This window comes from Coturnix japonica, chromosome 5, assembly GCF_001577835.2.
Source record: "Coturnix japonica isolate 7356 chromosome 5, Coturnix japonica 2.1, whole genome shotgun sequence".
NCBI classification, from domain to species: domain Eukaryota; kingdom Metazoa; phylum Chordata; class Aves; order Galliformes; family Phasianidae; genus Coturnix; species Coturnix japonica.
In genome coordinates this window covers 9,776,352-9,801,823 of record NC_029520.1, presented here as the reverse complement: position 1 = coordinate 9,801,823, position 25,472 = coordinate 9,776,352, and the positions used below count along the sequence as shown (strand labels likewise).

General features: G+C 37.2%; 1 long non-coding RNA gene across 1 annotated transcript in view; it reads left to right on the top strand.

Moving 5' to 3' along the window:
- The first annotated feature begins 3,782 nt into the window (after positions 1-3,782).
- LOC116653475 overlaps positions 3,783-25,472 on the top strand; it is a 75,975-nt gene continuing 54,285 nt past the window's right edge. The window contains exons 1-3 of the long non-coding RNA XR_004307363.1: positions 3,783-4,114; positions 5,969-6,149; positions 8,366-8,497. This is a non-coding gene — a long non-coding RNA (uncharacterized LOC116653475). The remainder of the gene's footprint in view (positions 4,115-5,968; positions 6,150-8,365; positions 8,498-25,472) is intronic.

The following is a 25,472-nucleotide window of genomic DNA, read 5'->3' as shown; positions in this document are numbered from 1 at the left end:
AACTGAGAGAAGCCCACATAGACTTCAGAGATATGGGGAGGCTTAGTGAGATGCAAATTAGGAAATTAAGAATGAATTACAAACTATTTGTGATCACCCTAAAAAACAGAAACAGCAGCATTTCTAAATACCTTAAATAATGTCAAAGTCACTGAATTTTCATAACAGATTACTTACTTCCCGGAGGAAAAATGTACCTTTTCATTTTATTCTCCAGGTTTTCAAATTCTTGATTTTCTTCCATATCTCATCTGTCTGTTGATTTAGTAATCATTTCGGTAAGGAGAAATATGTGGAATTTTTTTGTTTTTTTTTAATCTTCCTGATACTTTTGTCCTGCATTACGTTATCTTAAGACTTACTGTGTTTGTATAGTTCTGATACGTGCTTGTGGAGTGGAGCCATTGTACAGGTACAGAATTGAAGAGCTATGTTTCCTTTTTGTACGCTACAACAAAGCACTATCTCTTGTTTATATTGCCCCACAGCTGGCTTTGGGGACATATCTTGCAGTTGTTCATGTGTCTTCAGTGCTTTTCCCATCTTTTTATGATATAGTATGTGATAGAACAAGGATAGTTCGTGCTAGAATGTATTTAACTTCTTCACTGAAATATATCATTTGCATATGTTTCAATTTCATGACTGAAATAATAGCAGATATTGCTTATTGCTGAAACAACTGAACTTTAATGTCTAGTAAAGTAATTCTGTGGAAGCAAGTTTTTAATTGTTGATTCAAACTAAGCTCAACACTATTATTAGCTTGTCTACAGTGGGATTTATTAGAAGTTCATGAAAAAGACTACAGAGCAGACTTTACTAAGAGGCTGACTTTTTTTTTTTGAAATTGAAAGTGGATTAGACTTCTTAATAATGTTTATCTCAGATTAATATTGACACAGAGGGTTGTCTTCCCTCATTATCAACGCAATTACATTTTTGATAGAGAAAATGAGGAATCATTTTTTCTGTCATTACAAGTAGGAAAAATAAGTCTACTACAATCCCCAAAGAGAGAGAGAAAATATTGCTGTATGTTTCATGGTAGACTCAGATAGCTTTCTGAAACAGCTGCAATTTGGGAAGCTGTCCATCTCTGTGTTCTCTTTCTGGCCAACCAGAAGAGAAACAGGAGAAGTAAGTTTGCTTTTATGGTGTGGATCCTGCAGTTTTGGAACTCCTTTGTATGCTCATTTGTTTTCTCTGAATCATTCATGCAAAAGGGTGGAGAGCACTTTCTTTTCTTACAGTTTTTGGATTGAGTTCAAGACTCCTGGAAACGCAGGTCTTCTGTGCTGGTGTACTTTCAGAACACTTCAGCAGAGCTCTGTGGAGCTGCATAGAAGTAAACTTGAGCCACAGTATTTCATTGATATTCAAAACATCTCCTAATGCATTTCAAGGCTCAAAGATGTAAAGCCATCAGAGATCATTGTGATAATTTTTACTGAACCAGAGTGCATCTGTAACTCAGACTACACCACAGAGTCACACAGAATCACAGAATGACCTGGGTTGGAAGGGACCTCGAGGATCATGGAGCTCCAATCCCCCTGAAACCCTCATACATTCTTACATGCTTTATTTTGTTTATTTATTTATTTATTTTCCATGTTACCAATTTACATTTGATTTAGGGCATATCTTTTAAGCCAGTGTCCCTTCTTGACTCAAAGATTCCCGATTGCAGACAGTTGTCTCTATCTGTTGATAAGCTGTTCTGGCTGTTATGAATACAACGTTGCTGAAACACAGTCTAATTTTTCTGAAGGAAGAGTTGAGCTGAAGAAGTATACATTCATCAGCCATTGAAGAGTTGCACAGCTGAGTGGTACTAAAAACAGTTTGCTAGAAGACTGATGTCGAGATTTGGCTAAAGATGATTTGTCTGCCAAATAAACCTAGTGGTCCTGGGAGATGATCTGCCTTGGCAGTAGAATTTGATAGCTTACTTTTCCATGAGAGAAACAAGAGAAAAATTCCGTGGGCTTGTAGTATGAGCCTTCTTAACCTCGTAGCTGCAAAAGTACAGGGTGTTGATGGAGGAGTTGTGTGTTAAATAAAAACAGATTTGCAGAATTTGTTTCTTGTTCAGAAGCTTAAAATTTGGAGGCATTGAAGGGATGGTGATTTGTATTGGAAGATAAAGGGATAGAGGGGAGACACCAGAGAAATGTGGTCAGAGCCAGACTTGCAAATTAAGAGGTAAATAAATGTTTTACACTTTACAGTTCCAATGTGTAAGATTAACCAGGAAAAATCTCATTAAAATCTTAAATATACATCAAGCCCTAGCCACTGTCTGGGCCACTGCTTAAGAAAATTCAGCATTTGATAACCCAGAGTAGCAGGTTAAGTGCTAAAGATGGGTGGAAGCAAGAAATTCTGGCATGATGAAGATTTTAAGTGCCCATACTCTGGGTATACAATTCAGTCTCTCTTCCATGGGATACTCCCTGAAAAATAAATAAAAAAGAAAGAAAGAAGGAAAGAAGGAAAGAAGGAAAGAAGGAAAGAAGGAAAGAAAGAAAGAAGGAAGGAAGGAAGGAAGGAAAGAAAGAAAGAAAGAAAGAAAGAAAGAAAGAAAGAAAGAAAGAAAGAAAGAAAGAAAGAAAGAAAGAANAAAGAAAGAAAGAAAGAAAGAAAGAAAGAAAGAAAGAAAGAAAGAAAGAAAGAAAGAAAGAAAGAAAGAAAGAAAGAAAGAAAGAAAGAAAGAAAAGGAAGAGAAGAGAAGAGAAGAGAAGAGAAGAGAAGAGAAGAGAAAAAAGAAAAAAGTGTCCTAAATCTCAGATCCAGATAGTGTAGTGTGAGAACTCTATTGTTTTAATGAAATGCTGGAAGTCTGAAACTGCTTTTATTACAGCCTCCTTGACACATGCTGATTCAAACCATGAATGAAATATTGTGGTACTGTGCATTAGATAATGTATAATTTATCTGCTCCAGATAAAGATCTTTGCAGCACTGCTTTTTTTGTTTGACTGTTTGCTTGGTTTTTTTTGTTGTTGGTTTTGTTTTTTTTTTTAATTTTGTTTAATTTTGTCCCCAACTCTATGAAGAATAATAACTATACTTAATGGAAATACTGCCTCAGAACATGCTTTGTCAGGCATCCTGAGAATTTTGCTATGGCCCCTCATGGGAATTTTGGGAGAGAAGGGAGAAGAAGTGGAAGGAAGTATCTGGTAGAGTAGTAATGTTGCATGTTAAGCTATGGCTTATCTTAAGAGATTTGCATATGGCATAATGTTTCTCAAGAGTACAGAAACATTAGTTAAAATGAGCTGAGATAGCACCTTCTGAAAATGCAGCCAAGAGGGCCAAGCTGATATGAAGATATTATGTTTTCTTTTTTCATGTGTCTCTACCCTAACCTACAAATACCAAGGCTTACCTTCACAATTCATAATGCATGTAAAGAGTCATGCAGTTGTCCAGCTTACTGGTAATTGTTTCACATGTCCTCAGTGCTTTGGGTCTCATTAGTATATCCTTGACTGCGTTATTTAAGGATAACTGTAAGGCTGATGGTGATTTCTGACACTATTGTTGTCAGCAGGAAATGTAATCATAAGAACCACTGGAAGTTACAGATTGAAGTCTAATTTGGTAATTTTTCTAATAAGGATGATGAAGCTGCAGTGTACATTCCTGACAGCTTGCATACATAAGACTGTGCAATAGTGCTTTGAAAGCATAAGAGTCTCAAATATATTTTGTGGTAAAGGGGAAATAACTGAATGGAGCTTGGTACGATGCTATTTTACTAACATGCTGACTGGAAATTATAGCAAACTGTACACCACTTTCCTGGCTGGTTTGTGGTACCTGATTCCCACTGCAATTGCAGATTCTTTTACTGACCCCCAGACTACTGCTCAAATAATTTATATGTTCTGGTCTTTATTTTAGCTATCTTTTACAGTTTATCTGGATAATTTTGTTGCCTGTTCTGTTTTTTTTCAGTGTACCTGTTGGCCATCTTGAATCATCAAGAAATATCAATATCCAAATCATGAATGAATAACTGATTGGAACTGGACCAGAACTTTCCTATAAAGAGCTAAAATGCTTTGATATATAAAAGGACAATTATCTCTGTAATTCTAAGGTAAGTGTTTCAGATTTATATATAGACATGTAGATTTGCAGATACATTTAATTGTATTATTAGTAATACCTTATTACTAATATGTTATTTGTGAGTTATAAATTTTCAATGTTATTTTAATAAATAATTAATTTATAGAACTGTTCTGTGTAGACAAATAGATGAAAGGAAATTTGTCAGGTTGCGGCAGAATAAAGTACAAATGTCCTACTTCATTTTACCCAAAGTAAATACCAGGCTTTCTCTTGATAGTAACCAGATAGCCCATAACCATGGAGGTCCTAAATCTGGAATTCTTATTCAACCGAAATTTCACTGGTGTCAAATATTACATGGTTAAATTCATTTGTTTATGTTAAGATTGTGTAGTTTTATGTGACGGGGTTTTATCTGAAAGGGTTTCCTGGTTAATGCGATGCAAATAGAAGAATCTTTTATTCCTGGTTGTGTGCTGTGGACCTATAAGGAATATATAGTACACTGTGCAGAATATGAGAGTCAGTGTACATGCTGAGCATACCAATATACATTTTATTTCTTTTATGCAACACAAGAGACAAATGATTTTGTCTCTGTCAGAGGTAGATAGAAGTGACCTAGAATATCATCAGTCTGAGCTTCTTTCCTGACTGACTAAACAGGGAGCAACACACCTGAAAGGAGATGTTCTAGCTCATAGCTATGGAGTGGTACAGCAGTGGCAAGAAATAAACAGAATCCTTAGAAATATGGCTTGCTACTGCTCATACCCCATGTTCTTTCCATAACTATATTCATTTGCAGATCAACACCTTTCCCTCAGGAAATCTGACTCTATTTTTATCCAAAATGCTAATTCAGGTTAAGATCTGGATTATGAAGTGTATTGAGCATGTTTTCACTGGCGGTCACACTTCCCGTGCCTGTCATATCCCCAGACTTCTAGGTGGAGGTCATTGGAGCAAAATCAAGAGCAGTTGTTGTACGTTTATGGCTACCAAAGGTTTGTTATTTTACATTGCATGGCTCAGATTATGTGTCTAATAGAAGTGAAGTGTTGGGAATTCAGGAAAGAATTCATTATCTACAGTGATAATGAATGGAGAAATACAGGAGAGGAAGGAGCTGAGTGACTGCCCATCTTGTGGAAGGAGGTACAAAGAGTTGAACATGTACAGAGCAGATGAACTGCTGTCCTTCCTATTAATGAATAGTTACCAGTCAAGAAAAAGCTATTGTGCTAGACATGTAAAAGCAAAAGATTCCTGTCTTCCAGAAAGGTCTTGCAACCAAGGAACAAAACAACAGACATCAAAGTAGTTCTGTGGATGACAGGCAGGTAAAAGTCTACAAGGAAACTAGATAGCGGTCTTGAAAATACATGCAAATACCAGAATGCATTGAAGCGGGATATATAGTGCAGCTGTTCCCTGTAACAGAGAATTCTGTAAGTAAATATTAGCAAAGAATTACCACAGATGTTTATCCAGGACCAATGAAAATGGACATTTGTGTGAAATCAGCCGATCTGCTCAGCCACTATACACCTGTTCTCTTAGAGACGTGTCTTTGACTGGAAGGAGCAAGTGCAAGGCTGAAATGCCAAAACACCCTGCCACAGCCTGTTCTGCCAGGCTTGCAGCATTGCACAAGACCCTCATAAAAGGAGAAACTCATGAAACTGCGTGCAAAATGAGAATACCCTGCAGGAAAAACATCTGCCCCCACTAAACATTTACCTCTTAGATGTGACTGTTAAGACTGGGGCTGGGTCAATGAGGGAAAGGAGTTGCGTTTTAAACCTCTTTACCCTCCAGTTATATGTGTTCAGTCAGTCATCTATAGCTAATATTTCTACTTCTTTTCTCTCTCTAGTGACAGACCTGAGCTAGACAAGACTCTGTAGAAACAGTTATTCAATGAATGAGGCGATAGGACCTCATGAACCTCAATTCAACATGTATTCACTGTACTGTTGTGATGAAAGAGACTCTCAGTTTGTAGTTACAGTTTATTGCTACTTCAACAGCCACATCAACAGATGGCAGCATCCAAGGTACTCTTGATAGTGACTGGTATTTTTGCCTTTTTTTTTCAGTAATGCGCTTGAAAGCAGATTTGACAGTTCCACATGCATCACTAGTTCCCAACTAATATTCTATGCGGGAGTGAAGATGAGATTTGGAGCATAGAATAATCTCATCTGAAACATTTCTGGGCTTCATATCTTGACAGTTTTAGCACAGCTAAATTTGAGTCAAATCCTGCCCTCATCTCTTTGAGACATAGTGACTTTGTTCACTAGTGACCATTCAGCTGTCATAATACCACATGATGGTAAACACAAATTATGTTAATGATTTATAAAGAAGTAATTCACCTCCACCTGTACACAGAGATATAGTCAGAGGTCACCAATTAACCATATGGGATTCTTGTTCTCTCATTTGCTTCCAGAAATAAAGCTATATCAGTTTGAGTTTTAAGAGAACAGTTCCTGCTCTATATCAGCTCACGCCTCTATCCTCCTTAGTCTTGTATATATGTAGCTGAGTGGTGGGTCTCTGGGAGAAAGCAGAGCATCTCCAAGCATTTCTTCCCTTTGGAAATTTACTGTAATTACACTTGCCCAAACAGGACTCCAATAGAATGAAAAGATGCATTAAACGTAACAGATGAACACACGTAGTTTAACTATGTCTGAAGTCTGTGTTTCAATATTAGATACTCCTAGCCATCATTTCCCCAAAAAATTCAGATAACCCAAAGCTATTCCATAAAACAGCTTTACCTTTTAAAGGATTTTTTAAAGGATTCCTGGCTGTGCTGTATTTCTGTCTTCACTGTGCAGAGAAGCAGGATTAGTAGCAGGAAAGGAAAAAAAGGCACAACAGAACAGAAGAACTGAAGAGTTGTTTTTGCTGAGATACTGACATTGGACCAAGGATTTTAGCACAGCCAGTATAATTTTCTAGATCTCTGAAAAGACAGAAGTTATACTGCCTACTAGCTATAGATACTGCACCTGATTTTTGGGAATAAGCCGATTTTTGGTCACTTGCATGTTAGAATTATAGGTAAACTAGAAGAAATATTATGCCATGGTATCATGGACACTTCATAGGTAATTATGATGAGATGTGGTAGGTGCCATAAACAGAATAAAGGTGTCAAAATAGGTTCCTATGTCTCTGCATACTTTACATCCCAATAGAGTTATATTTGGTAGCATACATAGGCCTAACATCTTGCACTGCATTCTGTTCTCCAGAAAGCATTTAAACCATTTTAATAGCTAATAAAACAAAAGCAAACTCATTTACTCTACTTTTTTGTATACTAACACATTAGCAAATAGAGCTCATATTCTCTTATCTGACCAATAAAAATGTTAGGGGTGTGTGGAAATGTAAAGAGAGAAGTACTTTTCTTTTGAAAAGAACATAAGAAAGGTATGAAAACTGAGTACACATGTATAAAAGCAGAGTACACCTATATGAAATCCATAAACAGCAGAATAAAAGACTTGTTGTAGGTATATGTATATCAAAAGAAAGCAAGCCAGAAGATTATTAAAAGAAAATGTTACTTATATAGGAAAATGAGAAGCAATTGTCATTAATTGAGAAAACATAAAGCTGAAACTTACTTGGCTTAAAATAAATTAGAAAGCAGAAATTCATTCATTTTAAAAGAAAGAAATGTGGAGAAAAGAAAATGGGTATGCGAAGCAGAAACAGAAATATAGCTTAGTATGAAATAAATTCATTTCAGGACAAAGTTAAGGGAAAGAAATTGTGAAAGAAACTTTTAATGTTAACATTAAACTGAAAAAAAACCAAAAAACCCTAAGGGAATATATAAAAATACAATGCAGGAACAAAGATTATAGTACTAATTCTTCCCAATTCTTCCCTTCTAGGGGTGTTGAAACTAGATGATCATTGTGGTTCTTTTCAACCCAGGCCATCCAATGATTATATGGTGATTATATGTTTTTAAGTCAATTAAAAATGAACTTCTTCATCCACCTGGAACTTGCATGTCTTCACCTGCTGCTCTTTTCGAGTGTGATATTTCAGTGTCCTTGTAACTCCAACAAATTCTTTTGCTTGGAATTGGAGCACAGATTGCTTGAGGAAGCATGTAGGCTCAGACCACTTTATAGATTTAAAAGAGTAAGTGTTCATAGTCAAGTCCAAGCAAATATTTGCCCCAGTAGTGGAATATATTGTTTTTGCTTTAGGATACTAACAGTTGTTTTCTTTGAAGCCAGGGAACTCCACCATTTGTCTGAGAAACACTGAACAAGGTACCTCACAGAAGCCTATACTCTCCCATTGACTGGAAGATGCTGCTTTAGTGGCCTCAACATGATCTTGGTTTTCGTGACAGCTGGTTAAGGTATGTGCTTTAGGTTGTTTCTGGGACATTGTAGAAAAGATTGTTATCCTCTGTTCACCCCTGCAACTCTTTTCCCTTAAAGTTCTGTTCATTTTCAAGTAGGAACCACTGCTGTAAAAAAATTTGTAGAGAGAGTAGAAAATGTGTCCATTGGATATAAGGGGTGTGAATTAAACATCTTATTTACATTATTCTACCAGTCCTTTCAGATGTTTATGAAAATGAGAGAGTCCTGACTTATTTTTTCTTCTCATTCCCTTTGGAGGGCTTTTCTTTATTTTGTAAAGTTAATTGCTATTTACTCAAACAGCCATTTTTTATTTTAGATCTGGGATATCCTTTGACTATCAATTTATATATTACATCTAGATAAGTAAATGTAGAATTTTTTCTTCCCATTATCATCTATCTTATGTCAACCACATCCCTGTTTCTGAAATGATATTCCTATGGCAAGTCTGTGGTAAACCATCAGGGTGAGAAAGGAGCCTTAGCACTTTGAAATGGATGTAGTTAAATTTGTGTTACACCCTCTGTGATCTGATAACAGCAAATCTAACACGCAAACCTTTGCAGAAGGTAGGTAATCGACTTATTTCCAGACTTGAACAAATATTGACAGAAAACATCATACTTGTGGCTAATGCCCAACCACACAGATGACAGATCAGAACCCTAACTACAACTTGTGTGTGGAAATACTGGATGTACAGAGCTTAGCTCCATTTTCCAGCAGTGTAATGAGATTTTCTTTTACGTTAAAATTGATCAAGTCAAAGAAATGACGCTGAGTTTCCTGGATTGGGTATCAGAAGTTGCTTCTGAATGCTGTTGCAGTGGTGTTTGCTACAGAAATAGTGACTGCAGCTATAGCTATACAGCATGTTCCAGTCAGCTTCTAAGTGAGACAAATGGTATCCTGGCGGCACCTCTCTCCATACTTAATAGAGAGGGAACAGGAAGCTTTAAATCCAATTGCTGGATACAAGAGACTCAGTTACATGCTTTTGGATCTCTAGGCTTTTTTTAGTCCTGCACGTGATGTCTGCCTTCATTTTGGTTTGAATGACAGGCTGTTTTAGACCAATGTAAGCAAGAATGTGTGTAAAATCCCTTCTGTAAAATACTTTTTGGAATACTGCTCATCTAGTTTTATAGATGCTAGACATTTTGACATGATATCTGTACTAAAAGTATCTTACACTTTGGAAGGACTATCATCACATTTTTTGCTATGTAACGAGCAGTTTGAAAATGTAACTAAACTTTTTGTAATTGTGATGGTCTGAAGACCATCAGATGGGAAATTTTTTAGAGAAAGGTAGAAAAAGTACAAAAATTCTCAGGCTGAATAATTCTCTCTTCAGCTGGGAAAAGGCTGGATACCTGCAGCTTCTAAAGTTGCATAACATTAACAGATGGGAAAAAAAGATGTTGAGTCTGAGATCTATCATGGAAGTTCAAAAGAGTGAAAGAAAGGAGAACTGCTTAGTTATTTTTAGGAAAGAAACTATTTGGTTGTAATCCATCTCTAATTATATTCCATAACTTGCCACAGTGAAGCTGCAGCTGTATGTTTTGTGAGGTGAGGATCAGCATTTTTTATCTGTTTGGGTGGATATGAAGTCTTGTGTCCTCCTGATATCCTTGGCTTAGAACTGCTGAAGGAAGTCTGTAAAGGAAAGTCTTCTCTTATCACTTGGCATTTCTGACTGGCTAATCTGATTTCAAAGAACAATTTTTTATAGGAGTTCCTGGTTCAGATCCTCTTCCCTGATGAATCTGATGTCAAAGCATGCACACCAGTAACTGGATGAGCAAGTAAAGCTTGTTGCGTTCATATTCAGATATGCTAACAATTTACTGATTTAGTAGTTAATAACCAGAGAAATAACAACCCATGCAAAGTTATTGGGTCAGACAATCTGACTTCCTCCTACTCTGAACAAGTCTACGTGATGTTCAAAATCTGTGTCAGTGTGGAGTCTCCTTATCAGGAGATATTCAAGACATATCCGGACAACCCATATGACCTTCTGTAGGGTGCCTGGTTTAGCAGGGGGTTGGACTAGATTTTGTGTGATTCTTTGTGTGTGATTATGTTTACCTGATGTCCTTGGCTAAATGAGCTGTCAAAAAAAACTGTATTTTCTCCCTTCTAACCTCCTCCTCCTTTACTTCCCATTACTACGTATGTAGTTTTGTTGTTCATGCATTCTTTTTCTCACAGCATGGGTGGCTGAAGGAGAAGGATACCACAATCTATTTGGCCAAGTAGCAGCATGGGAGTACCATCAGTAATAGCCTTCACTCAGACATATTAAAGATCCGCTTTGGGATACTGTTTTGAGAGGAGAGGATCTATGCTATACCCCTCACAGGATCAAATAGTTATAGTTAGAACTGGGTGGTGATGTGGCCACAGCTTGGGCATAACAGTCAGCATTTTTCAGATGTCTTCTCTGTGCCCCAAATCAAACACCCAGTTCAGTTTTTAGCAGTGTTTGTGCCCATGGCAGGTGCTGAGCCATATTCCTTTACAGTAATGTTGACATACATCGATTCCGTGCAGAAAAATACAAACTTGTGAGCACTTGCATCCTGTTGGCACAGTCTACAACAAGGGTTGTTTCAATTTGGCTACTTTCCATTGGAGAGACATAGAACAGCTGTGCAGGAAGTAAGCAATGCCCACACCATCTAATGTTTTCTTCTGCACAAACAGCCAGGTTAAAGGCATGCACAGCAATGGTGAAGTCAGTTCTACACATGAAACCAAATAAGGCTGCCATAACTTTTGGGCAGTCTGGAGACATCCCACAGCTGAGATCTGACCTCTACTACTGTCAGTATTAGAGATTCCTGTGAAGAGCCACTTGCCAGGTATACCTCTTGGGCAGCTGCCCCACAGAGCAAATAAGAAGGGGGCTGTTTTTCTTGCCTGAAAACTTCAAGTGGTTTGTTTTTCGGAGTTACTTCCACTTTTAAGAGTTTTAATCTTTAATTTCTCTATAAAAAGATTTTAAGCCCTTTTCCACTGATAATTCTAACATGAGCAGAATGTGGGCTTGTTGAAGCTCTTCTTTCATTTGCCGCTATAACTTTTCAGAACTTCCTTTCAAAAAGCAAAATGAAACTTCTGGATTCAGAAAGCTAGAATCTAATATGAGATGCCAAATTTTAGCAGTGTGATAATTACAGGGAAGAGTGAAATTAGTTTGTGGACACGCACATCGTGCTATGACTTCACAGTTGAAGGCATTGCCCAAACAATCTCTGGTTTCCAAACTGTTTTTTTCCTCTGGAGCAGACATTCCTGCTGGGAATCTGTTGATTTGCATTTCCTCTAGGATCTATATGAGGTTTCTGTGGCCAAAAGACATCAAAATTCTCTGTTTGGTTTGGGACTTTTTCAGCCTAAAAAGCACAAATCAATGAGAAGGGAGTCAGTTGTGAATCTTGAGCATGTCATTATTTGATGATTCAAGGCCTGATTGAATATTACTAAAAGACTGGAGCACAGCAACCTGGTCCTAACTTTAGCACCTCCATTCTCCCTTGTGAGGGAAACTCCCAAAGGGTATCTCTCTAATTCAGATTTTACCCTGGGTGGAGTTAGTTTGTTTCCAAAAAGAGCCTGGGAGTAAGTTGGCATACTTGCAGTATGAGCAAGCAATCGAAACCATGTCTGAGAAGGGAATATAGAGTCGTAGAACTCAATTAAATTTCTTGTGAGGGAAGAGCTAATGTCTAATTTGTCATGTTTGTGGCACCAAGGATCTGGAAAAATTAGACTTGAGAATATTTTTTTTTTCAGCTTTAGCACTGTTTCTGTTTTCCACTGACTTCTCTGGCAAACTTTCTACCATCAATTTATTTTTGGCCTCCAGAGCCCTATTAGTCTTTTCAAAGCCATGGATGAATTTTGTCCAGGTAACAAACACACTGAGGCATTACAAGTAGTCTTCTTTATTGTAATAAGTATCTTTATACCTGGAAATCCCCATTTCCTTTTGAACAATGTGTGAGCAAACATTTGAAGCAACATGGAAATGAAATCCTACAGATCCTTACAGCAACTTGTTGCTCTGAACAAAAACATAGCATTCACTGGTAATGAAACATATGCTTCCTTACTCATAAAAGGTAGAGTAGTCTTCATTAAGTGCATGAGACATGAGGTGGCACAGGGGGAGATGTTTTTGAGGTCCACTTTCCTTTACAGAGCATGTAACTGTAGATACTTCTAGTGCCTCTAGATGTGGCAAAAGATAGCAACATGATAATGCAGCAGTTTTCAAAACAGCAGGTGGTGGTTCTTGGCTTCTTCTCCAGAGAGACTTTAGTTTTCTTCTTCCATTTCTTTGCTTGAGTTCTCTTCTGTAAGTTACCTGCAAGCTGTTGTGTAAATAAGAGTTCAGGCTATAAAAGTATTTTTCTTTAATGAGAATGTTCATTTTATTAATTCATTTGGATTTCAGATTTGGTGTGCTTGAAAAGTTTAAACCTGACAGTGGATGTCAGGCATTATTTCAGTGTGATGAAGAACTTCATGATGGCTACTGCTGTGCAGCCAAGCTAAGGCACATTGTTGTCTTTGTCTTTAGCAGTAGCTTATTTTCTGCTTTTGTCCCACTGATAGAGGAAGATGAATTCAGATCTGTGAGAAAGGATTTAATGGGTTGTTTTCTCTTGTATTACTTCAATGTTACCTGAAGTTTGTTTTTTTCAGGATTAGTTCTGTTTCCTACCAAAATATCTGAACATTTCATTACTTAAGAGTTTTAATCTTTAATTCCTCTATATTTCAATTTCAATTATTCTCAAATTCCTCTGATTTCAAGCCCTTTTCCACTGATAACTCTAAAGTGAACTGTATGTGGGCTGTTGCTGTGTCTGTTCTTTCATTTGCCACTACAACTTTTTAGAACTTACTTTCAAAACTGAAAATGAAACTTGTGTGCCACATCACTATGCCAACACTCAGCAAAAAAGAAAACAGAATGCAAAACCAGAAGTACAAGATAAAAAAGAAAGTAAAATAACTTCTCTCGTCTTAGAATTGTATTTGTCCTAACAAGGGAAAGAAAGGTTAAATTGACACAGTGAACTCCTTTCCATATGTGTACAGAATGAAGCAGGGAATTGATTTTTCAGCCTTGCTGAAATGACTTTGCAAGGACAGTGGAGCTGCCAAACGTCTTTGTTTTTCTTTCTTTCTTTCTTTTTTTTTTTTTTACTATTACATTTGCGTAATTCTTTGTTTAATAGAATTTTAAACAGCTTGAAAGTGAAACAAAACATCCCTAATGCACACACAAGATGTTTTGATCAACTGAATCATTTTGATTTTGTTTTTATAAATAATATCAGAAAGAAAATTGTCTACATGCTGTGATTGGTTCTTCATTTACATCTTGTAACTTGCTCCTATAATGTACCTAAAATATCAGAGCTCTGAGGCAATGGGCTTGGAAACCTGGAAGTTAGGTCATTGTACATGACCATATAAAGAGTTGCCTTTCTGCGAGGCTGTTTGCAATGCCATGGGTTGAAGGCAATTGCCCTAATGGGAAGCTGTTGGACTGTGGTTTAGGTTGCGCTGTACAGTGAAGCAGTCAGAATTTGATAGATGACAGTCAGCTCTGACTTAAAGCATTAACAGCTAGTGCAGATGACAGCACTAGTATGGAATATTAACTAACCGATTAATGTTTGAGTGGCCTTTACTAGGATTTTCACAGCTATTGGCTGAATTCCTTGGTTTTCTTAATGGACTCAGCGTCCATCTATTTTAGTTAATAGGCCAAAGGAAAAAAATAAAATAAAAAATAAAAAAAGCTAACAGAACAAAACACTGTTAAAACATCAAAGAGTTTGGCACCTTTGGTTTGTAGAAATCCTAAGGAAAGTACTTGCCAAATGCTTTGTTCACAGTGTTCATTTTTCTTTGTTTAATGTGGGGAACTTGTTTGGCAGCTTAACTACACCAAGCTCAGCTTTCAGAGAATGCATTCAGCATAGCTACATGAAAACTTCAGCTGAGGCTTTGTGGCAGTTGAAAATCAGTGGAATTAATAGCTGATTATGAGAAATTAGATGTTGGTCTCAAAATGTCACACTGCCTTACCAAAGCAACAATATCAAATCATGATTAGCAAAACTACTCCTAACAGTAACCGTAAGTTAAAAGGGAGTTAAAACAGCTTTTTCTGAAGGTCAAAGAGGGCCAGAGCATTCACCAAGTTACCTTTAAGTAAACTGCACCTACAGTATCCTTAGACTCTATAATGCATAGCATTGCCTTTGTGCTAGATATCCTATTGACTGTGTGACTCATTTTATGACCTCACTGGGCAGATAACACTTTAATTTGATAAGAGGCTACATCAATTAAGAGAAGTCTGATAACCTGATTAAGAGCTGAGTACTCAGGGTGGTGTTGTGGGACCTTTCATTTCTAATCAATTCTGGCTTCTTGTTGAGCACCTTTGTGGAATTATCCAGCCTTTGGCAAACTTGCGTATGAAAGATGCTTATTGCACTCAAAGATAAATTATTCTTTATTTGTTCACTTTCCTGCAAGGTGGGGCCCATCTGCTGGTAGGGATCAGTTTACTAAAGACTTGGTATCAGAAGGGTCATTTTCCATTTGAGTTCTTTTAGGACTTTTGTATTTTAGCATCTTTAGAAGGAAAAAAAAAAAAAAAAAGAGCAGTAGCATAGAAACTTGGGCTTTGAGATCACAGATTTAGATGCATAATTATAAGTTCCATGACCAGATGTGACAATAATTTGTATGAAATTTGAGAAAATATCTCAAAATCCAGAAGTGGAAGCAAGGCTTTCATTGTTAATGTAATCCAGTAACGGTAGACAGTAAAATACATCAGTTATTTCCCCAACAAGGCCAAAACCTTCTCTCTGTGAAACTGTTGTCATACACTGCTATCACAGCGTAATGGAAAATTTGATATGTATTGTGAGACATGCTGTTATTCCCTTTTCCAAGGGTGGAAACATCTATGAAGAAAATGCCATTAGTTTACTTCATAGTTTGGTTCTCCTTCTTCTGTTGCTCCCTTTCAGATGTCTAATCTTTGGATCAGTGTTGAACTTTTGCTAACATAGCCCTTAACAAAGCACCTGTGTAGAAAGGAGATGTGTCCCTTTTTTTCTCTTTCAATTTGAACACAAAAAAAACCTGATAGCGTTACTATAGATAGCAGTGAGATTTTGCTCCTTGGTAACCATCAGTGTTTTGTGGTGGCAGAAGGACTTCCTGGTTCTAGGAGCCATTGGTGGGGCAATGGAACTAGGGATAACCTGCCTCCACCCTGCCTGACAGAAAGCACTGTGCTACTGTTTTTTCTTTTCCTTTTCCCCATTCCCCCTTTTCTCTTTTCCTTCCCTTTCCCTTTCTCTTTCCCTTTCCTCTATTCCTTTTTATTTTTTAATGCTCAAACCCATCAGTTTCAAATCTGCCTTCTGAGGTTGCTATTGCTCTAAGGATGGCTGCAGTTTTACTTTGTGAGCTGAGAAGCAGTTTAGAGTTTCCTTTGACAGTGAACTTTAGTAACTATTCAATAAGCAAAGAGACAGCATCTCCCCTCTTAGTGAAAGGCTTTATTCATCTCAGCCTCTCCCAGAATCTCCCCATTTCAATCCAAGTCCTTGCGTCACTGCTTAGATGAAGTGTGGATTAGGTCATGCCCTTCATCTAAATCATAGACTTGTTTTTTTCTCTACGGTACCTTTCATATTTTTAGCTTTCTTGAATTAATGCTTAAGTGGAATAGATATCTGAAATCCAACACTAAAATCTTCTTTCACAAAATCTTAGTTGACTTACCATAACAGAAAAGCAGTTATCTGGCATATAACAGATATAACTGTGATACAGTAATCTTTAAGTATTCTGTCTTTGTACATCAGTCATGTCCCAGTAAGCATTTAAACAGTTCATAATTTTACAGTATAATGTTGTCTTCAGAATAACATAATATACCTTCAGAGAGCCTGAAGGTATAAAATCTGATGCTGCTAGCAAGCCTCTAAGGGTGAGAGTGCCAAAAGAGTTTCTGTAGAGTTTGGAGAGCGTGAAGCCAAATACAAACAACAGTGCTGTGTTAATGGTATGTACAGTAAGCCTGTAGCAAGATGCTATTTTTTTAGTTTTTATTTTTTTAATGGAAACAAAATCCAGGAAAGGTAATAAATTTTACAGCACGGAGCAGAGCACTGCATAACAAGCAAAATTCTTAAAATACTGAAGATTCACAACTAAAGAAAAGGACTGCTGGAAAAACATGGTTCAAATTTACAAGAAAATTTACCACAGCCTTAACAAACAAATCCCATGAACAAGGGCATCTGAACTTTGAAGAAGGATCAAAAAGCACTTGCCATTTGCTGGCAGAAGAGCAGACCAAGGAAACATTTTTGCTCACAAGGGGTTTATTGCCTCTGCTGGCTGAGAGTATCAACTACTGCTGGGCCAAAGCATAACAGAAACTGAAATCAGTCCCATGATATCAATATATGAGCACCTCTCGTACGATGAAGTCTTGAGGGAGCTGGGCTTGTTTAGCTTAGATAAGAGCAGGCTTTGGGGAGACTTCCTTGTGGCCTTCCAGTACTTGAATGGAACTTACATGGAGGAGGAAGACCCAACTTTTTTACAGTTTGATAGTGATAGAACAAGGGGGAATGGTTTTTATCTAAAAGAGGGGAGATTTAGGTTAGGTGTTAGGAGGAAATTCTTTACTGAGAAAGTGATCCATAGAGAAGCTGTAGAATCCCCATCCCTGGATGTACTCAAGGCCAATTCAGCTGGGGCCCTGGGCAGTCTGATCTGGTGGTTGGCAACCCTCTCCACAACAGAAGAGTTGGAACTGGTTAATAATTAAGATCCCTTCCAACTTAAGTTATTCTATGTTTATATGATTCTATGGTTGTGGCGCAGTGAGTTGCATGCGGTACCTATGGCATACCTTTCACTTATTATATGCTGTAGAACATAAACCAGTATTCAAGTGCAAACTGTACTAGGAATATTGCAGACACAACAAGCTATTTGTCAAGAAGTATACATCAGAAAAGAGTCAGGTCAGGACCTTCTTATCAAACAAATGAGGTCAATGTATATTTATACTCAAAACTGCAAATAGAAAACTGAGGCTGTATTTATTGGTTTTGGATTTAAACAGTAAGGAAATGCTTAATCAACGGTAGAAGGTGGGAGACCCGCAGTTGTGGAGATCTTTATAAATTATACTTACACTGTTCTTTTCTTGCAGTTTGGTTTTTCCTATAAGTTCTATGACTTAATTTATTCCCCATTACATTGTTTGCCAGCTATACAAAAGTTAAGCCATGTAAACATTTAAAAAACAGCTGTATTGTTTATGAACACTGGGCGATCTGTGCCTGCAGAGATTCACTTTTCAAGTAGTGATGTCTTTGTTAGAGAATGTCTTTTATAAAATAGGGTTATGTTTCCAGAGGTGAACATTTGTCTGTCTGCCCTCCAGAACATTTTCTGGAACTTTGGCTGATTTCAGATGGCTAATGGCTCAAGGAATCTGTAATGCTAGAAGAGTAGTCAGTCAAGTAAAAGTATGCAACTTCACTAAGGTATCTCTGTTGATCCATATAGAAGCTTAAGTGTGAACCTATCCTGTACTGCATGAGAAATCAACAAGAGATTCAAACATCAAAATGCTAACCTACTGAAAAGGTCTCATTAAATATAACTCAGTGTTAGTGAAGTGAAGGAGTTAGAAGTATGGTTTTCTAAAAAAGGAAAATAAAGAAAATCAGTAGTGAAGTAAGGTTCATTGTGATACCAAGTGGTGTCTTTATTTTGTTGGTAGGAGGAAGGTGACTAATATGGTTTTTCTTCTTAATGTAGTGAGGTCTATGACTGTATTTGTCTTACAGACTTATACATAGCTGATGCCTCCATGCACCTGTATTTCGTATAAATATGACTCATTTATCAAATAATAACCTTATTTATGTTATTTCTCTCAACCTTTTATTTTATCTATCCGCTTATCTAAGGAGGAAACACTTGTTATGGATTGCTTAACTGAAAATATGTTGAACAGATGCAGATTGCACAAATTATGTGAGAGAAGTAAACGTAATACATAACTATATGGATGTCAATCACCAGCCAGATGCAACTCTAGAATCCTTACCCTGAGTGTCCTTAGACTTATTTTCTATCTTGGTAAAACAAAATTATTTGGCATGTGGGAACTTTGGAGATCTTTGCCTGCTTATCTTGCTTCTCTACCTCATTTCTGTGATAAAGGCAAGAAAAAATGGATATGTCTCAAAGCAGCCATCTAAACTATGAATAACAGGCCATATCTGAAATTGTTGTCAGCAACCCTTGTTCTTTACGTTTCATTAGACTTGCTGTGAGTTTTTAGCTAGTGGAGGATCTGGTCTATTAAAATATTTCCTTGTGATGTGCACTATGTCAAAGTTTAATTCTTTACTGAAGAGTTTTTATGAAGATTTGCAGCTGGTAGTATAAATATATAACAGGAAAGTGCAATTTATTTCCTCTTTCTGGTTCTAGTTTTCAGTTTGTGGGGCTGTTTAGATAAGTTTCAACCATGACTGAAATGAAGATATGCACAGAGTCTCTACACATGCCTTCAGTAACTATACAAACTAGGTGAATGAGGTTTGTAATGCTGAGAAAAATGGGAGCAACTCTGCCATCTATCTCTCCAGTCAAAAGTGGCAGAAAGTGGTGCTGACAATCAAGGAAGTATATAAATATATTAATAACTGCAGTGAGATGGATGGAGGAAGATCAACTATTTATGTACAAAGTAAGTTAGGAATGTTAGCGCACTCCAGAATCTTGGCTGGGATGTGGAATTGTAGGTGAAAAAGAAGTAATCTGAACAAAATTTTCTACTGAAACTATGAAGCTTTAAAGAAGCTTTCTTGTTAGATTAATTCTTTGAGTTGCATTTTCCTTTTCTCTCTTCGATGTCTTTTTCTTTCTATGTCTGGATAGATTTAGGTCTATGCACATAATAAGCTATATGCTTCTAGAAGGCACCCACTTGCATATTCTGATTTCAGTCTATGAGCTTTTAAACTGCATGTTTCAAGGCAATGTATTATTAAAGGGAATATTTTAAATCATTTAGCTCTCTAAATTAGACATTACTGAGTGTTCAAAAAAACAGCTCCTAATCTGATTCTGAAGCCATCTTCAGTGCTCATAGAGGGAGATGTCTTTCATTGGGAATTCAGAATTTCACTGATCATTTGCACTGTGAACTACCAGAGCCTTTACTTCTCTGCATGTTCTGTCACTCAGGGCCCTTCCTCAGAATACGAGGAAGAGGTACTAGCAAACTCTCAAGTACAGTCTTCTCAGCTGCTGGCAGTCTGAGACAACCCTCTGAGGTTTCTTGGAATTGTTGTCATGCTTGCACGTATTGTAGGAAAACACCAGGAACGCATTCGCAGAAGAGTGCGTCAGACTAACTCTGGCAACCAAACTTGCAAATCCCGTAAGTTGCGTTTGGCAATGACTGGTCAAGTAGGTCCCTCCCAAGTAAAATGTGGGAAACCTGACAACTGACGGTGAAGTAATAGCTCATTTATAAGAGGTGTTTATTCCTATTCTTTCTCAAGCAATGAAGCCTGAAGGTTTTTGTAAACATTATTTTCAGTAGCTGTCTACCAGACAGAGAGATCTGATAGCCACGTGGTGTGTGGGACTGGGGACTGTGAAGTTTTGATAACTGCTGTTGATGTGATATTTACTGATGAATGGATGATGATGTTGTAGCTGCCACATAGCTGAGCTATGTAAAGGAACTTCAGTGATATTTGAGGTGGAGGAAAATGCATGGTTTCAAAGGATATTCAATTGAGCAGTGGAGACATGGGTAGTAACAAGCTTGAGTCAGAGACTGGCATTTCTGGTGGAATGTGCAGTGATGAGTGAGCAATGATGAATGCTGTGTACAGTTGTGCATGTTTCTTTGTGTAGAAAACATTAAAACCTGAGTTAAACAACAGCCCGAACTTTGCATGCCTTCTGGTCTTTATGTGCCCCTGAAGTTAAAGTTGCTCATATTCCTTTGTACTCAGAACATAGAAGGCTGGGGATACACTGAAATGATTCATACCACCTCAAGTGAGTATCTCAGATGAACCAATGAGATCCCTGATACTTCACACTGGGGCTAGACTGAGTTAGTCAGTCTCAGAAATAATTCTAATATTGTAATGTAATGAAACAAGTTTGAGACTAATACTTCAGCTGTAAGTAAACGTGTTGGGTCAAAAGCATAAACGTGCTACTGTTCACGTAAGTGGTATTTTTATCAGTTTGCTTAAGTGCTGACTCTTAGCTTACAACACTTGATTTTTGCCACATAATACACTCAACCTTGAAAAACTGCTCGTAGCTGTAAATAAACACTTTAGATGTAGGCTGATAAGTCTCAGAGTCACAAAATCATTTTTTGTTTGCCATTTAAGATTCAGTGGCCTGGAGAAAAAGTAGATAAGGAAACAGATATTTGTTCTTTACAAATAGATTCTTTTTATGTTTGGTAGTTCATGCAGGCTTGAGATAAATGACAGATAAACAGGGATGGTTTCTAATTCTTGCTGCATAGTACTCAAGAAAGGGAAACAATGACTTCAAGGTTTTATGTGGCTTTTTAGCTGTTCTGTCAGAAGGGCAATATTTAGGTACTTTGTGCCCCACTCCCTCATTGTAGGGCCAGGTGCCTCAGTGTAGGAAGTCTGGCTTCTGTACAAGTCCTGCATGCCTACTGTACTCCATCATAACATGAAAAATTTCTGCTAAGCTTCCTGTCCCTTACTGCTATTATGTACCCATCTTGTTCACATGAAAAGATCACTTCTTCAGAGTCATCACCTTATCGCTGCACCACTGCTTCCCATCTTGCCTTTCAAGGACTGGTACAATGTCTACACATGGTAGATATATGAGAGGAACACCATAAAAATGTAGGAGTTGTGGAAACCTGATAAATTTCATAAGGGACTGGTAGATCATTAAGTAGTTTACAACAAATTCTACTCCTTCTATATTCTATAGTTCATACAGAAGAGAACTAATCTCTGATCACTGCAAGACATGTTCAGCAATAAACAATCTTTACCACTTAGAGAGTTGGAAGTAAAACTGGAAAGAGAGAGCATCATTTACCCATGACTGTTACTTATGTACCCAAAATGAAGAAGTATGTGTGCAAGACAGGTTGTCAAAGTCATAGCCACGTACCCTTACAAAAGAAGGTACTGCTGTTGTATAGCTAGGTGCTTTATTTTTCTTTTCTTGGTGAGAAATCTGATTATTTCAGAAACAACATAAACAATGATCAGTTCTGTTACATAGTGTCTAGTTTCATTTGTGGCTTTTTTGCTTTGTTTTGTTTTATTAGCTGACAGGCATGTTATAAATTACTGAATAAGTTGTACACTCATGTAGTACTAAATGGTGTACGCCTGGCAGTACTCAGCATACTCTCAGCATGTTCACTGTCAAGTTTTTAATGCTCACAGTGCATTGCATGAATCACTGACCAAACTGACATCCCATTTCCTGGAGGCATGTCTACTTTGCTGTCACCCCAACTACGACAAAGATATGTCACAAAACCTACGTAAAAAGAATGTAAATCTGCATTTATTGCTGCAGCAGATTTCTAAACATATCTGGATTTTTTTTACATAAGGTGAATCTCTAAGGATAGGTAGTGTCATTCAGGAGGAACCCTTTTGTCTAACCAGAGCAGCATGAAGAACTCTGGTTTTATGGGTTTGTACAGATCTTCCTTTGTCTGTAGTCTAGGAGACAATTCCTCTCTCCAGGTGATTTGATGTGGGTGAATTGAGGTGCCTTTGTAGTCTTACATGTCAAACAATATCCTCAATGTGAGGTGAAAAGAACCACTTGCAATGTGGTTGTTCCAGTTACTCCAAACTGGAGCAAAAACAGTGTCCTGTGTGCCACAAGAGCCCATTAAGGCCTATGTGTCACTACTGAAGGTCCAAGCGCAACCCTGTGAAGAACAAAATTCTTGTGGTGAATGTTGTCTGACATGATGCTGTGCACATAAAATCGGTGCTGAACTTAGAAGCCTGTGTCAGGCTTTTCAATACATCAGCATATGAATGTCGATGGTAGTCAGCTGGATGCACAGAGGTATTTATTCACTACATTAGAGCTTTTAACTCTAATGGCCATAGAGCTATGCAAACAGAAACCAATTAGGGTTTGGGTGATTTTCCTAAAAGCTACCTAACTGCTCAAACAGAGAAAAAAAAGAAAAAAAAAAAAAAGGGTATAAACATTGAACGTGAGACTAAAATAAGTATATCGTGGTTTACTTTAGTATAAGAACAGTCACATGACTGCCTCAGAAGGAAAAATATGAGTGTTTAATCCTGTAGTTCATTCATGTGGTACAACTGACATCTTTATAAATTATGCAGCAAAGGTATTCAGCACCGAGTATCCATTTAAGTCGAGCAGTATTTGCAGGACATTTACCAAGTTAATATTTGACATAAAGTACCTAGTGATATCAATAATATGAAAGTGATGTAACTGTAATGCTAACCAATAAAATAAGCAGCACAAATTACAGAACCAATGCAAGTACTTTAAAAACAGATTTGATTTTTTAAAAATAATCAGCTCTTCATTTCCAACATCTGCTCTTCTTGCTTAAGCAGAAATCATTGTGAGTATGAGAAGAACAGTTGTGATGCTATTACTGGAAGCCTAGACTATTAGGATTGCTTAAAATAGTTCCTAATGAACTGCAGTAAGTATTGTGGTGTATTGAAACACGATACTAATTTTACAAATAGCTTTTTAACTAACCTGTCATTCAACATTCTCCGCAATATCATTGCATTGAAGTTGATTAGAGTAGTTTTAGAGTCTGATTTATTTCTGTAACTCCACCTTTTCCATGTCAGTAATCCGTGTTTTTGTTAAAACAAACAAACAAAAATATATATACACACACACACATATACATGTATATATATATGTGTGTGTGTATATGTATATGTATATATGTATGTATATACACACTCCCAAAACAATGCACAGAGCAATTGCTTGCCACCCATTGACCCATGCCCAACCAGCGGTCCCTGAGCAGTGGTAGCCCCCCGGTCAATTCCCCTTTGTTTAATGTTTTTTTCACATAATTCCCTCTGGTACAGGGGGCTCAAAGAGTTGGTTATTTTTACTTCAGATTTGCTTTGTCTACAGAAAGAAGTCAGATATTTTATTCTGGTAAATATATAAGACATGGATATATTTTGAGTGCTATTTAGAGTTTATTTCCGTGCTAAGGAACAGTGCAATACCTCTGTACTGCCATAATCACAGTCTCACTAAAGGCTGTACTGGTGCAGTACAGTAAATCATGCCTTAGGATAATATCACCCATTAATTTTATGAATTGAAATAAGGAGTATTTCTCCACGTGATCTTGTTCACAAGTCAAATGATCCAGTGTACTATAAACAAGGCAAATGGTTTTACATTCTTATGAATAATTAATTTTCAGTTACCTAGAGGATACAGGTTATTTTGCAAAGGTAGTTGACAGCTGGCACATCTTTTCTCCTCATCTTCCAAAACTAGAGATGGGCACTGTTTTGTGGGGTTTTTTTTGTTTTGTTTGTTTGTTTTTTGTTGTTGTTGTTTTTGGGTTTTTTTGGGTGTTTTTTTGTTTTTTTTTCTATTATCCTAATATTTACTTTATACCAGGGGAATATATTTCACATAATCCAATATGTGTCTTTCTTAATAATCCTTTCTGCACCACACCATTAACGTGTTCCATGTTCCAGCTTCCAGATGATTAATGATGTGTATTATAGACTTTCAGATACTCATAAAAAATTCTTCCTAGTGAAGTGATATAATGTGGGTCACTTACAAATAATTCTATACTGTTCCAGACATATCAGTGAGCTTCAGACCTGGCGATCCATTAATCTAAACATGCAGATGAGAAGTATTGTTTCTCTTTTACTTTTCTGACTATGCATAATCCTCGAAGTCACTCAGAGTGATCATGCTCCTTTGGGCATAGTATTTACATGTTCGACTTCTTGGTGCCAAGTTATACTGTACCCCATCATGAAAAAGAGCAGAAAAAGCTGCATCAAAAAAGGCAGAACTTAGATGTGTAGATCCTTATCTTTAATAATCATAATAAGCCTCGCTACATTGTACTGCATGTTTTTGCATTAACAGAATTGAATGAAAATGTATGACGTAAAGGATCACTTCCCAGTTAGATCTGTGACAAGATTAACATTTTACAGACATGGCTGCTATTTCCTGAGTGTGATTAACTAGGGAAAAGGAAAATTTTACTTAATCTTGCCCCTTGTTGGATGTACAAGAAGTCTTTGTCTCTCTTGGTAGTGTCTGGACAGAAACAGTGCTATTAAATCAATACAAACCAAAACACAGTATTGAAAGATGGCCAGATGAACCATTTTGTAAGAGTTGCAGGCTTGTGAAAAAGAACTTGTATAAAGTAATGCAGTATAGCTAGCTCTTCTCAAATATTGTTCAATCTCATTACACTTTTTTCCCCATCTATTTTGAGAAACCAGAATTACCTTAATCGTAGAATAGCTTGGGTTGCAAAGATCATACAGTTCCAGCCCCCCTCCACTGTATGGATTGCCAGCCATAAATCAGGCACCAGTTCAGGCTGTCCAGGACCCCATACAATGTAGCCTTGAGCACCTTCAGTGTTGAAGCATCCGCAGCTTCTCTGGATAGCCTGTGCCAGTGCCTCACTGCCCTCTCAGTGAGAAAGTTCCCTTTAATGTCTAATCTAAATCTCCTCTTTTTTAGCTTAAAAATCTTACCCCTTGTTTTATCATCATCGACCCATTAAAAAGTTGATTT